This window comes from Aedes albopictus, chromosome 2 (genome assembly GCF_035046485.1).
Source record: "Aedes albopictus strain Foshan chromosome 2, AalbF5, whole genome shotgun sequence".
NCBI lineage: Eukaryota > Metazoa > Arthropoda > Insecta > Diptera > Culicidae > Aedes > Aedes albopictus.
The window spans coordinates 52,269,256-52,285,281 of NC_085137.1; the positions used below are offsets into that span (position 1 = coordinate 52,269,256).

General features: G+C 36.5%; 1 protein-coding gene across 2 annotated transcripts in view; it reads right to left on the reverse strand.

Annotated features, from left to right (window-relative positions):
• LOC109409155 (potassium voltage-gated channel protein Shaw) overlaps positions 1–16,026 on the reverse strand; it is a 280,461-nt gene that overhangs the window by 82,632 nt on the left and 181,803 nt on the right. The gene's annotated exons all lie outside the window — the stretch shown is intronic.

Here is a 16,026-nt window from a genome sequence, read left to right on the forward strand (position 1 = left end):
TACATTTTATGTTAAATTATTGGAATTTTTGGTTCCTGGAGTGAAGGCAACATTTTTTTTTTGTTTTTTTAACCTAATACCCATTTTTTTATTTTGATCTAAATATCATTTTTTGTCATCCAAAATCGATTTAATCATGATTTGGAAGATGATTTTTTTTTAAATTCGTGAATTTGTGAATTTTTGTTTTTGATTTTTCCAATTTTTATTTTGGAACAAACATACACTTTTATGTTTTTCTTGAAGTCTATTTGGGGTACTGATTATAACGAAAGCATTTAGAGAGTTGCTACACCCCCTAATGTTTCATTGGATTCTGAGAGGGTACTACCAACCATCCGTGCAAAAAATGCCTATGAGTGGGACTTCTTTCAGGGATTACTTCAGAAAGTTCTAATTAAAAAATGGATACATGTTCCAGAATTATTACCTGGCAAATTCTTCAACCATTCCTACATGGGTTCATTCATCAATTTTTCTGAGGATTTCTCTAGTATTTTTTGCAGGAGTTCCTTCACGGATTCATTCAAAAAAATTTCCACGAATTCATACGAAATTTTTAGAATGATTTCTTTGCTAATGTTTCCTGAAATTACACCAGAAATTTCAGCTTAAAATGTATGCGGATTTTTTTTCGTGCTACTCGTATGGAAAATTCTTCGAAAATCCTTTATTAATTTTCCCAGCGTGTTTCGCAAAATCTTCGAAAAAAATAGACTCAGAAATTCCTTTAGGGATTTCTTTCAAATTTTTTTCAGGCATATTTCCTATAACCCTTCCTGGAATTCATTCACGGATTCTTTCAAAAATTTTTACAAGATGTTAAGACATTTTGCATGGATTAATTCTATTATTCTCACATTAATTAGTGCATGAAAGTTTATGAAGCACAAAAATTCTGCTAGAAATTGAATCAGAAATTTATCTAGTGATTAAGTACCTTGCAAAGATTCATTCGGATTTTTTCTCAGGAAATGCTTTAGAAATTCTACCAGGATTCCTCAAAAAATGATTTTAGAATTCGTTTAGAATCATCATAAAACATTCTCTCGGAAAATGTTGTCAAAGAAAGTGTTCAGAAATTCCGCTAGATTTTTATCAGAAAACCCTACATGGTTTCTTTTATAAAATCTTTCAAAGATTTCCACAGGAGTTAACGTAAATAATCAGGGATTCCTTTACAGAATTCTTCAAATATTTCTTCAAAACCTCTTCCTGGGAAGAAACAAAGATTCCTACAGAAAATGTGTCAAATATTACCGCTAGGCGATTCCTACAGAATATTCAAATAGAATTCTTATAAAAAAAACGCTTCAGATATTCCTCTATTATTTTTTTTTTCAGAAATTCTTCCTGGAATTCTTCCAGAAGGATTCTTTTATGATTTTTCCCAGGAATTAATAAAAATGCTTCTCCAGAGATTAATTTTCAAATTCATCCGATCCTTTTTTTGTCAGAAAATTTTCCAGAGATTCTCTCAAAAACTTCTACCAGGACTCATTGAGAAATAACCCGAGGAATTCCTTAGCGGATTCTTAATACATCAATTCATTTGAAAAAAAAAAAAACTTTGGGATATTCTTTAAAAATTCGTCCATGGGCCCCTTCTGTAGTTCCACTCTAGAATCAAGAGAAATGTTTCAAAAACGTTTGTGTGATTTCTTCAGCATCGAACTTTTTTTGCGAAATTATTCCAGCGATTCCATAATATTTTTTTAATAAGGACTGTGTCGTTAATTATGAGTACACCTTAAAATTGATGTATTTGAAAATGTTTTATTTATTTTGTAAATTAAATTCAATTACATTGTTACGTTACATCAGAAAAGCTTATGAAAACATTATATATTTAATTTTTCGTGGATTTTGCCACCTCTCGCACTTTCTTCTTGGTGTTCTTCATAAGGTTTTGGACAACCGTTCCAACGATGGTTTTGCTTGGGTTGATCCAGTTTTTCTTGAATTTGATGACGTCCTCTGCTTCTCTATCCTTTTTCCGTAGTTTCCCTTTCATCAAAGTAAACTATTTCTTAACAGGCCTTCTTCTTCTCTTCTTCTTCTTGGCGTAACGTCCTCACTGGGACAAAGCCTGCTTCTCAGCTTAGTGTTCTATGAGCACTTCCACAGTTATTAACTGAGAGCTTCCTCTGCCAATGACCATTTTGCATGTGTATATCGTGTGGCAGGCACGAAGATACTCTATGCCCAAGGAAGTCAAGGAAATTTCCTTTACGAAAAGATCCTAGACCGACCGGGAATCGAACCCGTTACCCTCAGCATGGTCATGCTGAATACCCGTGCGTTTACCGCCTCGGCTATATGGACCCTTAACAGGCCTTATTTGCGTGCAATTTAGAGGATTCATTGCCTTTTCCACAAATTGAATATGTTTTCTTTATACCAGTCAAAGGTGTCACGTGTATAGTGGCAGGGTGCCAAATCCAGCCAAAATAATGTAGGACCTTTATGCTTTCAGATGAGTGGCAGAATAAGTTTCTGGAGACATTCCTTCCGGTATATTTCGACGTTCATACTTTGGACGGTGAAGAAAGGTGGCGATTTCATACCACATTGACAAATTGCTTGCCAAACCAACACATTTTCTCAATTTTTTGCAAAAATCTATGTCTCCTAATTTGGAACATCCGTGCCACGCTTCACAGTGAAAAACTGTGCCCCTGGAAGTGCCTTGTAGTCCAATTTGACATACGTTTCATCATCCATGATAACGCACATGTAATTTTTGCTCAAAAAACTTTAACTTCTAATGAAGGTTATCGATTGTTTACAACGTTAGCAACACAAAGACACATAGCAGTTGTCAAAATAAGGCACAATTTTTATTTTTTATTATTTTTTTTATCTGTATTAACGAGATTTTTAGCCCAAGGCATAGTCTTTTTAATACAGAGCCTCAAAGGTGTACTCATAATTAACGATACAGTCCTTACGCTTCTAGAAATTTTTCGTAGATACCTTCCATGAATTTCTACGGAAAGTCCTCTATAAATTACTTATAAAAATCGTTTTTATTATTCAAAAATCCTCCAAAATGGGTCTCAGGATGTTTTCCCGAAGTTTTTTTTTTTCAGAAATTCGTCGGAATATTTTTTCAAAAATTTTCTTTCATGATTTTCTCAAGAATTTCCTCCAGAGATAATTTTGAGAATGTTACTGAGATTTCATCACAATTTCCACCATGGATAATTTAAAAAATCTTTTAGAAATTAATTCGGAAGGCATCTCCAAAGGTTCCTACAAAATCCCCAAGAAATTCGACCAGAAATTTATCCACTCATTCCTTCAGAAAACTTTTTATCTTGCATGGATTGAAAAAGAGATTCCTCCATGAGTTTCTGCAGAAATTTCTCCTAAATTTATTCAGGACATCCTCTAAAGATTCTTTCTGAAATTTCATAAAAGATTTCTTTAGCAAACCTGCTTTGGGCGTTTTCAAAAATTCTCTTCTTCTGAATTCGTGCCTTTCAGCAATTCATCAAGTGTTTCGGATTCTTTGTTATCAAACATAACTAATGTTCAAAAGCTTTGGGAAAAACCATGCAAATATGGACCTTAAGAAGCAGATTCACAACACAGAATCCTTCCTTTATTGCCTTTTCTGTGCACAGCCAAATGCTCATTCCAATTATCAAATGTTTTGGAAAGCTGAGACATTTAGCTTTCTAATGAGGTTTTCAGTGTTTTAACATGGCGAAAATAACGAAGAAACAAAAAATGGCGGCCAAATTCAGGATGGATTATTTCAGCTTGAAATGAATGGCCCACACTTTTCCTTCATAGAAATGTGAAGTTTGTTTACTTGTTGTAACAAAAACCTGTGAGATATTATGTGCCAAATTTGGTACGATTCGATAGAAAATCTATTTTTTTGCAACCTTGTCAACAACCAAAGTGTTTTTGATCCTTTTTATAACATCAATATGACATATGACAATTTTATCGTCTTTTCTCGGGATTCTTCTCGTACTACCAATGAAGGTACAAAAAATATCAGCAAAACTTTTATAACATGATACTTTCGGAAGGTGGATTCAGTTTGTATACTGCACGTATGAGAAAATAAACCCCAATCATTGGTAACTTGCATTAAATTCATTTGTTTTAAACATGACGGGATAATATTTACAGAGATAATGCAGCATGTAAATTAATTTGCAGTGTTTTCCAAGCGTGTCGTGAAATTTTTACTTAAATATCAAACGCTGACACAATTGTACATCTCGCATAAATTAAGACACATTGCAAGTAAATAATTTTAACAAGCTCGTCTCCTTCCCAACTGAAGGGCACACTCCTGCCGGGCTTACGTCGTACATCATCAATCGAGCCCCGAGACGCTAATGATGGTGCGCGGAATGCAAAATTAGGCCAACGGAATGGGAGATTTTCCACAACGCTGAAAAGCCCTCGGAAACGACTCAACAACTTCCGAACCCCGACTCCCAACAGCCTCTCGGTGCAATGTTTGCCTTACGTAATGCAGAGACAGCCTGTCTTGCTTTCCACAATAAGGAAACATATTTCATTCCACACTGACGACGACGATTTTATATTCATAAGATGGAACGACAAAAGGACCCGCGGAGTCATCCCACTGCTGCTCATTCCTGCACGGAGACCTCCTCCCCCGCTTTCCTCCACGAGGCGGCATTTCTTCGAAGCCCGAGTTTTCTTGTTCAGCTTCCTTCAGTTGCGCCCGTGTCTCCAAGATGTATAAAAATAAGAAATTGAATGCATTAATCATTCCTACTTTGTGCTCGTTTCTGATGATTTATTTGGGACCATATTCTTGCTGCCATTGTTTTCCTGCGAAATGATGGGCGGCGACACCGGAAACACGAGTTCCATATCGTGTGGTAAGATATTCAGGGCTGCCCATTGCGATTTCCATGCGATCATCCGATAGACATGTCATAGTAATCGAGAAGCAGATGAAGCGAATTATTCGGTGGAATGCGATAAGCAACCGAACTTGACTCACTCAAAGTGCAAATTTTCGGTAATACCAATCCGTTTGGTCAATTATGATTTTCAAATAACTCAACGTACATATGTATGCACAGATGAGTAAATTATTGGTTAAATTGGGGGAAAATCCACAGCTCAGGTGAGATTTGAACTCCCGACCCTTATTCGCTAGACAAGTGCTTTACCAACTACGCTACCGAGCCAATTAATGACCCGACATTTTAGTTGTTATAAGGTAATTCAAATAACATCGATCTATATCATATTCTCCTAAACCGCAAATATAATCATCTCTGTTGTACATATGTACGACGAGCGAACGCCATTTATTTATTGTTTGAAACTGTTTGCCTATCGTACAGCCACCGCTTCCCTAACGACTGTGTTGAAGAAGAACAATTGCTACCTGGAAGGCGATCAAATGAGTCGTTCGCATTCTGTTTGATACGACTGATAACTACGTAGAGGTAGATGCTTGAAAACGACTCACTCAAAGTGAAAATTTTCGGTAAAGCACTTGTCTAGCGAATAAGACTAACCCCACCCGTGGGCTCCAAACTACTCATGCAACATCCCATCGTTAGCAGGTTTTAATTCCGCTATCCACCCATTTTCGCACCGGTCGTTCGTATAAACAAAAATAAAACAGAGTGCTGTCGTCAGTGCTGAAAAATTCATTTCGTCATATCTAAATTCAATCATCTACAGCTCATTTTAGACGCCGAACCTGAGAATATGGTATATGAAAAACTTGTGCGGCTAGACCAGTTCTGCAAGAAAGTCACGGAAAAACCGCTATTTTTCGAATATTTAAGGTAAATGTCACGGACTACCTTCGGAAAATCTCAATGATATTCACGGTGAATATCATTTGGCATTTTTCAAAGGTAGTTCGTGACATTTACCTTAAATATTCGAAAAATGGCGGTTTTTCCGTGACTTTCTTGCAGAACTGGTCTAGCCGCACAAGTTTTTCATATACCGTATCCTTAGGTTCAGCTTCTAAAATGAGCTGTAGGTGATTGAATTTAGATATGACGAAATTAATTTTTCAGCACTGGCTGTCGTTAACCGAGCCGGTGGTCTCTATTTTACATTGTTAAATCATAAGCAAGCATCACGCTGCGTCTGGTTTTTTTTTTATGTGATGTCAATTCGTGAATGTGAGACTCTTGTTGCTAAAAGTAAATTGTTTTCCAGCTAAATATTGCATACTATGTAAAATGAGACAGTGCTGAAATGCCTTAATTAACCTAGAATTTGCAACAACATATTTCCGAAAGTTATAAACAAATCCCATGTGATAATTTCAAAAATCATTTTGAAAATCTACGAAACTCATATGAAAAAATAAATCATCAATCAAATTATGGTACGTTAATGAACACTGTTGATATTCATCGCTTTGTGACTAATATGGCGCACGATGAAAACAATTCGGGTACTTGAATTTTCTCTCAAATCATAACAAGTTTATAGAAAGGAACAGTTTTTTTTCCAATTATTCAATATTGTTTGTTTTTCCAAGTTCGACTTTTTTGAAAAAAAAAACATTTACCGTCCTTCCTAAATAGATTGATTAGGAATTTGTTTTGCGACATTTTTTTTTTTTTATTTTATCGCAATAAAAATGGCTATGCTGGAATACTTTAACGAAAATATTCAATATTGGAACGGTGCCAAAACTTGTTGAAACTTAAGTACAGAACTTGACAAACATATTTGCAATATTATTTTCATGTGGAATCATGTGTACATCAGTAAAATTCAGTTTCATTTGTGCTCCTTTGATTAACGAAGCAATGGTCGGTGTTGCCAATTCAGTTTGTGATTTAAACTCGTATTCGTCATTGGCAGTTTTTGATACATGTTGAACCTAAAGTTATACGACCAAGTTTCAGGAAGGTTGGCGGACAGACACATCATGATGAGAAGAACAAATCTGCCGATAATATTCATGGCCTAATTTGCAAGCCGCCTTGACAATTTTGACCATAACTCATGAATTAATAGCACTAGAAATAATATGTTGAGTATATTACACACTCTAGGCAATGCATGTGTCACCATTTGGAAGTAAACTAACGTAAATATTCAAGAATTTACTTAAAGAAGTTGAAAAGATTCGATTCGATGGTATGCATCGTTGGTCTATGGTACAAAAATTGGCCTATTAGTGGATACAACTTTGACCTATTGCTTTCTACGCACTAGAACCACCAATTATCTCATTTTTCAATATTTCTGCTGAAGTATTATCTCTGTTTGTTCACCAATCTTACTTTTAAATTACATTTATGGAGCCAAATTTTCAAAAAACTATAAATAAATCACTTAAACTAAAGTTTTTTCTTAATTTAGTAACGAAAACAACGCAACCCTATTATTGTGTTATATTTTTACAGTCACCGCACACAAAATCTTTCTTCCTGTTCGTTCTTTCTGGATCTTACGCAAACAATGTTGTGACGTCACTTTATCGGTGTTTTTGACGTCACTTTACTGATGGGCCAAGATTTAGGTACATAGTGAAAAAAAATGTCCTCAACATTCGGCCCACATTCAATTTGTAAAATAGCTATTATTCGTTGAAAACAAATATACAAGTTCAAAATAGCATCTTTGACCGTCGCATCAAATGTTCAGTTATTGAAAAGTCAATTCAAAATGTTCCAGAATCATGCCATTTATGATCATGTGTATAGACTACCCACTAAGCCGAAGAATCACGGTGCCTACAAAAGCTAAACAAAGTGACATTTTCATTCAATTTTAATGCTCCAAAGTGCTAAAATTGAAACGAAATGTTACAGTTGTTTGGCGTATAGCTTTTCCGATATCCAGTTATGCTTTTTTGTTTGAGTTTTTGGTTTACCTTGAGATATGAAGAACGAGGGGACTATGCCAACGAAGCATCCCGATACCCTATATAAGAAAAAATATATTTTCAATAGTTTTGCTTTCGCATACTTGTATGAAGATTCTCTTTTGTGATATTGTGAATTTTTCTCATTTTTTTTTTTGAAAAAATCTTCTATGTAATTTTAGATGTTTTACGCCCTTACAAATTCCAGCTAAATTGAATTTTGTGAATATTCTAACTTTTATAAACGTATATAAATGTTTCATTTATGACATTGAAATGTACTCATTCCCATCCCAAATATGTATATATGAATCGCCATATGGTAATTTCTAAGTTTTTGTGCCTTCATATATATACATATATGTGTTTAGTGTAAAAATTACTGTTACATTGGATATTTATCTTCGCTCTTAAAATATAAGAAAAAGCTATGTTATGGAATGGGGTATAAGAAATTTTTCATCCTCTTTTCTAGGAATCACCTCTTTATTTTTTTCGATTTTGTTGTTCCCACAAAAGAAAAACTTTCTTCCAGATATTTTAATTTTTGTTTGCGTTCCAATTCAAAATCAGCATTATGATTTTGGAAGGGCAAAAGAGCCTCCTATATTATCTTTAGTCTGTTTGTTTGTTAATGTGTTTACGACACTGTGAGTTTTCCATTTTTTGCGACCTTTCTTCATAAATCCATGCACATAAAGAAATATTTCAGAGATTTCCTCAGAAAATTATTCATGGATTACTCGCCAAGTTTATCAAGGTTTTTTTGAAAAATATCCTCAATGATTTCTTAAATTTCCCATATCTTCAGAAATTCCTCCAGCGATTCCTTCAAAATCGTCTAGAGAATTTTTAAGAAATTCTGCCATGAATGTATTCGAATATTTCAATTAGAAATCCTTCAGGATATTTTCCTTTGACTCTTTTACAAAATTTGTAGTTTCCTTTAGAATTTTCTCAGAAGTATGCTTGAGATAACCCTAGAATTTAATTCAGAAACTTTTTTATAAAACCTTCCCTGGATTTCTTCCGAAATTGCTTCATGGATTTCTTTAGAAAATCCTCAAAAAATCCCGTATTTAAGAACATTTTGCATTTATAAAATGCACAAAATCCCTATCTTTTCGCCTTTTCTGTACACGCGCCTACATGGATTCATTCAAAAATTACTACAGGAACTCAGTCTTAAAATCTACCAAGGTTTCTTTCAGAAACTCCTCTGGCTATTTTCTTCTCTAGATTTTTTTTTCCAGGGATTTCCTCTCCAAGAATTCTTTAAGATAGATTTGTATGGGTTCCTTCTGAAATATCATAAAAAATAGATTCAGAAAGCTTTCTTGGGATTCGTTTAAAGAATTCATCGGAAATCTCTCCAGTGATTTCTTTAGAATTTCCCAAAGGGATTTCCTTCCAAAGAAGATTCTAAAAAAATCTTCTGTTAGTCCCTAAAAATAATGCAATTAGTCCTTCAGAAATTCGTTTATGTATTTTTTCAGGAATATCACCAGAGATTAGTTTAGGAATTGTTACAGGTATTCCATTCAAAATCCCCACATGAATGTGTCCAGAAATTCCTCTGAAGATTTCTGCAAGAATGATTTCTTCAGTAATATCCCAGAAATTTATCCGTTACTCCGATATCCGTTACTCTAAGGATTTCTCTAATAATTTCTCCACGGATTTATTCAAAAAATACTCAAGCATATTTCCTAAGAAATTCCTTCAGAAATATCTCAAAAGCTTCTCATAGGAATCTTTGCAGACGCTTATCTATGCGTTTCAGCAGGTATTCTGTTTTGTTGAAAAAAAAAAGTAATTCGACCACAGATTTCTCAATGAATACTTTCAGGAAATTCTCTTAGAATTTTAATAAGGCATTTCTACAGGAATTTTCCTGTCTATTCCTCAGTATTGGTTAAAAAGCGCTTGAGATATCTGCTTGAATTTCTCTAGGCTTCATTCGGGTAATGAAATTTCATCAAGTGATTCGTGGAGCGGAGCTGGTGCGATGGTTAGAACACTTCACCATAGCGCCGAGGACCAGGGAACGAATCCCACTCCCGACAAACTCACAACGTGTAAGTTCGTCCTTCGGTACCCAGGTACCCACTTGTCACAGGAGAGTCACAGTGGTGTAGATTTTTGTTGCGCAGACCCCCTCAATTTCTACAATAAATCCCTAGCAGAATTTCCGGAAAAAATATTCAAATCTTTGTGGAAACAAAACCTCTGGAATTGCAGCTTTCAAAGAAATATTTGGAGAAATTCCTGAAACCTTTGGAGAAATCCCTAGTATAATTTTTTGACAAATGTCTGGAATAATTTTCGAAGAAATCCCAAAAAAAAACCTTCTGGAAGAAATTCTGACAATATTCCTGATGTAATTCCTTCAGAAATGAAAAAAAAAATAAATCATGTATAGGGACAATGGAAATTCGCAGCAAAATTTCTGAAATTTCATGGACTAGTTTTGTGAATTTCGCGACCTTATATTTTTAACCGTTTTGTTGGAGTAAACTCCAATTTCGCATGCCAAATGAATAATTTATTTGATTTTATGAGGCATAATCATTACTTCTTCGGAAAAATAACAAATTTTATGAAAACTCTGGAAAAGAAACATATATTTCAAATTCCGTAAACTTTAATTATGCGGATATGTTATCATGAATAACGTTACACTGTTAAAAGTTATCAGATTTATGTTTTAAAATTTGAAATTGATGAAACTTTGTAGGGTATTTTCGTAATTTTACTAAATTTTCGCGGCATTTCGCGGGATTTCCTAAATTTCTCGGCGGTAGCAGAATTTAGCGGATTTCGCGGCTTCAGCGAAATCGCGAATTTCCATTGTCCCTAATCATGTACTTATGTAGCAATCCTTGGATGAATTTCTTAAATATTGAATTCTTTAAGAAATCTCAGGCGCAGACAATTTTTTCAAAGAAATTCATGGACAGGGATCAAAATGCAGGATACTTAGAGGAATTCTTGTTTAAATCATTCTCAGAAATCTTGCGACAATTTCCTTTCTGTAAATTATCCGGAAATTGTTTGAAAATACTAAAAAATCCCCTAAGAAATTTATCTCTCTACAGGTAATCTGCAGAATTGTCTAGAATATTTAAGAAGAATTCTTGCAACAGTCATGAAAGGAATTCAATAATGAATTCCCTTCCGCGATAATGACAGAAACAAATCGTGAAATAATAATAAATGGAAGGGTTTTCCTGGTTTGGGGGCGTATCAGTAAAGTGGGCGCTGATATTTAGAAACCTTGACGATTAACTCTACCAAGACGAAGAACATGATAGCGGGTAGAGACAGAGGCAGGCCTAGTGGTGTTAGTGCTGAGGTATTGATTGATGGGGATGTGTTTGAAGTTGTTGAAGAATTTGTCATGGAACACTTGTGACATGTAACTATGACGTTTCCCATAAAGTGAAAAAGCGTATTGCAGCTGCGAATAGGGATCTTAAGGATTGCGTAACCAACTTAATAAGGTCCCGTAACTTCCAAAACCAAACAAAATTCGCTCTATATAAGACGCTGATTCTTCCGGTTGCCCCTTACAGTCACGAGGCGTTGACGTTAAAGTAGGTAGACGAAAAAATTTTCAGAGTTTTTGTGAGCGAAGTGCTCGAAAAATACTCGGTTGGAAACAAGAAAATGGAGTGTGGTGAAGACGCATGAATCACGAGGAGTACCAAGTGTACAAAGATGCAAATATTGTGAAACGCATGAAATACGACAGATTTCAATGGGCTGGACACATAGTGTGAATGTCAGAAGGAAGAATAGCGTAAACAATATTCAGGAGAGACCCAGGTAGAAGTCGTATTAATGTATTGCTCATTAGACCAATGAAAAAAAAATTCCACCCAAGTTTTCTAATTCTGCGAAATCCATTGTTACTAACCGAATGATAAGCCGTCTGTTGAGAGTTCATCGATTCACAGCCGATAGAAATTCGGGGTGGCGGGTGCGGTAATTCCTCCCAAGCGCCCTTTGCTATCATGTGCTTTGTCTTCGACATATGAATGACTAATCCGATTCGCCTGGCTTCACTCTTTAGTCCGATGTACGTTTCCGCCCAAGCAACACACATGTTAGACACAATGTTAGAATTACGTAAAATAAACTTCTATATTTTATATTTGTCTATATAACCAAAACTTGCGCTGTCGTAACTTTATTATAACATGTGTGTTGCTTGGGCGCCATCGTCTCAAATATCAATATCATCAGCGAAACCAAGCAGCAAAACGGACTTCGTGAAAATCGTTTCACTCGTGTTTATCCTAGCACTCCTTATTACACCTTCCAACGAGATGTTAAACAGCAAGCACGAAAAACCATCACCGTAACCCTCTGCGAGATTCGAAGGGACTCGAGAGTGTCCCTGATACTCGAGCTACGCACATCACTCGATCTATCGTCGGCTTAATCACCCGTATCAGTTTATGGGGCTGTCCATAAACCACGTGGTCATTTTTTTGGGACTTTTCAACCATCCATTCCTCCGGTAATTCTTTCTTCTCCAAAATCTTGGTAATGACTCCGTGTATTGTTCTCACCAGTGCTTCCCCACCGTATTTTAGAAGCTCGCTTGGTAGTTGATCGGCTCCAGCGGCTGTTTTGTTTTTAAACCAGCTAACCTCCTCCTCAATCTCTTGGAGGGTAGGGGCCGGAAGTCTTTCGTCCTGCGCACGTACTCCTAGGTCTGTTACTACGCCTCCTTCGGTGCTTGCAACGTCGCCATTGAAGTACTCATCGTAATGCTGCCGCCACCTCTCGACCACTTCACGCTCGCTTGTAAGAAGATTCCCGTGAATGTCTCAGAACATGTCAGCTTGTGGCACAAAGCCTCTACCCGAGCGGTTCAGCTTCTCATAGAACTTCTGAGTGTCCTGAGACTACCGCTATAATAAAACCTTAATAAATATAAAACAAAACCAATCAGCAATAGAATTATTATTTGGGAAGTTTTAATTGAAGAGATACATGGCCGATATCTACTCAACCTTAAAGTCGTCTAGTCCTAGATCTCTCTACAAAAAAAAAACCCTAGCTATGAAAATAACAATATAGGTATGTGACGTTGATCTTACGTATTTTTATTTTATCACGCTTAATCAACGACTCGGAGAAGAACCAGATGTACGAGAAAATCAGAACAACATCCCATCAGTAGCAATCATCAGAAGCTTCGCAGAAACTGAGGACTTAGTCCAGACCGGAGCTGACTACGTCAACGGGGGTGATGTGATTTGTGACTTTTTCCGCTTTATTATTTTAGGCAACATTCAGTATCCACACCACCCTCCACCGGTCGATAATTGGAAGCGACAAGGCATAAGAGTCGAAGCGACGAAGAAGGCACCAGAAGAGACGAGTTCTCGGAAGCTCAGATTTTCTACACGGAGCTGTCGGATGGGCGACTTCGACTGTTGTTGCTACGTGTGCGAGTTCATGGGAGATGAGATTGATAAAACATATTAATTAGAAGATAATTGATTTTGTCGAAACGGCTTCTTGCGGAGATCATTGGGAGTTACGCGCGTGTGCTTTTTTCCGGTCCATGGAAGATGGGAGCTAATGAGGAGATTGTTATCCCTTGGAATTTGACGACAATGTTTTCGTCTACGAAGAAAACGTAAATATTTGCTCGTTAGATGATCATTACCGGAAGCTGGGGGCGAACCTAAATTGATTCATTCTTCATTATCGGTGCATTAGAATATGTTGTTTATTTGTGAAGATATTAAATCGCTATATTTTGTCTTTTTCGTTTTCTATGAAAAAAGAATTTTATTTATATTATTCGGAAATTTCCCACATGCGAACATGTTTAAGGTGGTTATTCAATACAATACATTCCAAAAGTGAGTTTCAACAATCTTCAAATTGTCAGCGAATGAGGAATGAATTAATTTTCTTTGTTAAAGCTCATTAATTTGTACCAAACACCGAAGATTTAATGATAGCCCTCCTGCAACATATTTCATGCTTCCACTCACTTCACTCTGTCCAAAATGCCAATTTGGGGAATAAAGTCAGCACGGAAATGCTTATGCTGCACTAAGCCTCGTACTGCGCTCTTCCAGAGCTATCGCACGAACTCAAACTACGTTATCTCCGTCTCTCGTCCCTGAGGTCTCTCGGTAAACGACGGAACTAGCTGTGTGCTTGCGAGCGTTCGTACTGCGTCCCATAATTTTCCCATTTCGTGTGTGTGTAATCCCAGCATAAATCATAAAGTAATCAAGGCTACCTCCCTTGATTCCACCCATCCGAAGCGTCCGAAACGTGAAAGAGCAAAAAAAAACGGCGGAAAATGTTCCCACCTCGACAGAAGGCAGTGCACGACCTTCGTCATATTTTTAAAAGAAAAATTTGTCCTTTTTCGCTGGCTCAGGGCGCAAAAATCCACGCCCCCAAAATGTCGCCGAGGAATTAATTCCAAATTGATATAATTTATTTAAAATTAATTTTGACCGGCGGAAGTCTGCCAAGTAAACGATAATGAGCGTTAAGCACGACCAACCGAGGGGGAAATCCAGGCGGCCGGTGTGGGTGTTCCAGGGTGGCCTGGGATCAACTTGAGTTGTCGTCCCCAAAAAAAAAAGAACGCAAGTCTCATTACAGATTTTTTTGCTGCATAATGGGACGTAGACCCACCGAAAAAGTAACAATAGATCAGTTCGGTTAAATCCATAAATCATTGCAAATTATGAGTTCTCCCGCGCCGCCGCCATTTTATTCCCGCAGGAGACGGCGCGAATGATGAGAAGCACAAAGTATCACTTTGTATCCTACTTGGGACCAGTCAGGGTACGGGATAGATGACTTGGTGGTTTCCGCTGATGGAAATCACGATGCTTCTTTGTTTCCATTTTGGGATTCGAGATAATTATGAAAGTCGTTTTCTCGCTTCGGTAAATTTGTGGTGACGTCAGTGATGTTGCGCGGAGCAACGGAAGAAATTTTGCGAAAGTATTACAAACTGCAACAAAATGTTCAAACTTTTTCTTTGCGAAAATTCAAAGAACTTTTTGCAAATTCGGTCGTTGGAATAACTTATGTGATTATTCCACAAACGATGTTTCGTATTTAAATTACCGAAAGTTGGTCTCATAAGGAACGATCGGTGAAATACTAGATTAAATCTTATGTTTTGTATGGTGAGAAAGTAAATTCTCAGTTTCTGCAAGGAAATGCTGTTTGAGCAAAACATCGGAAAACTTTGTTGTTATTTTCTCCATTTCTTATCTCTTCAGAAGCACAGTTTTAATCATATCCACACTTTTTTGAACCATTTCCTTGCAGAAAAGGAGAATTCACCTTCTCACAATACAACAATTCAGCTCATTACTGCAAATGCTGCAAACGATCGAGTCGAAAAGGAGAGCGTCTAACATAGCTCTGGTCCTCACAAGTTCCTACCTCATGCTTCCACGGGTCAAGCGATGACAAAGACCGCCAGCTGAGAGTTGTTTGGAGTTGGGGTTTGGGGTTGATTGTGATTTTTCGACGAATTTTTAATGGCTCAAATATAAACGATTCATAGGAAAGTGATGATTTTCCATACCAAAATTAGATATTGCCAATAAAGAAGTAAGGGTGGGATCAATAATAAACTATAAAGTATCAATAAGCAAATCAAAAAGTGCATAAATAAATCAAAATTTCTCATAAATAATTGATTTTCAAGCAACAAAAAATGTCGGAATTTCCACAAATAATTCAAAAATTGCAATAAATAACTACATTTTTTCCACCAAAAAAGTTTAAATTTTCCATAAATAAATCAAATTTTTCCATAAATAATTTAAAACTTCTCAATTGAAAAACATCAAAAAAGCAATTGAAAATTTATCAATAAATGCGAAACAATGAGTAAAGTAAAAGTTTCGGCCGAGCCATGCGGCGAAGCCGCATAGAGGATTGAGGAACTGAGGCGGCAGAATGCCGCGGGAGTTTCCGAAATCTGACGCGCCGTAACTGCGTCGATTCTGATATAGGCAATACATAGATTCAAGAATTTGCCCGGTAGAATGCGAACAGAGATGTTATCCCTTTTTAAAGTCCGACGAGCGTTAGCAAGTTCGGACAGCAAGCTATTGTCTGTTAAATTGCACACATAGTTTCAGTCTTTCTATCATAATGTG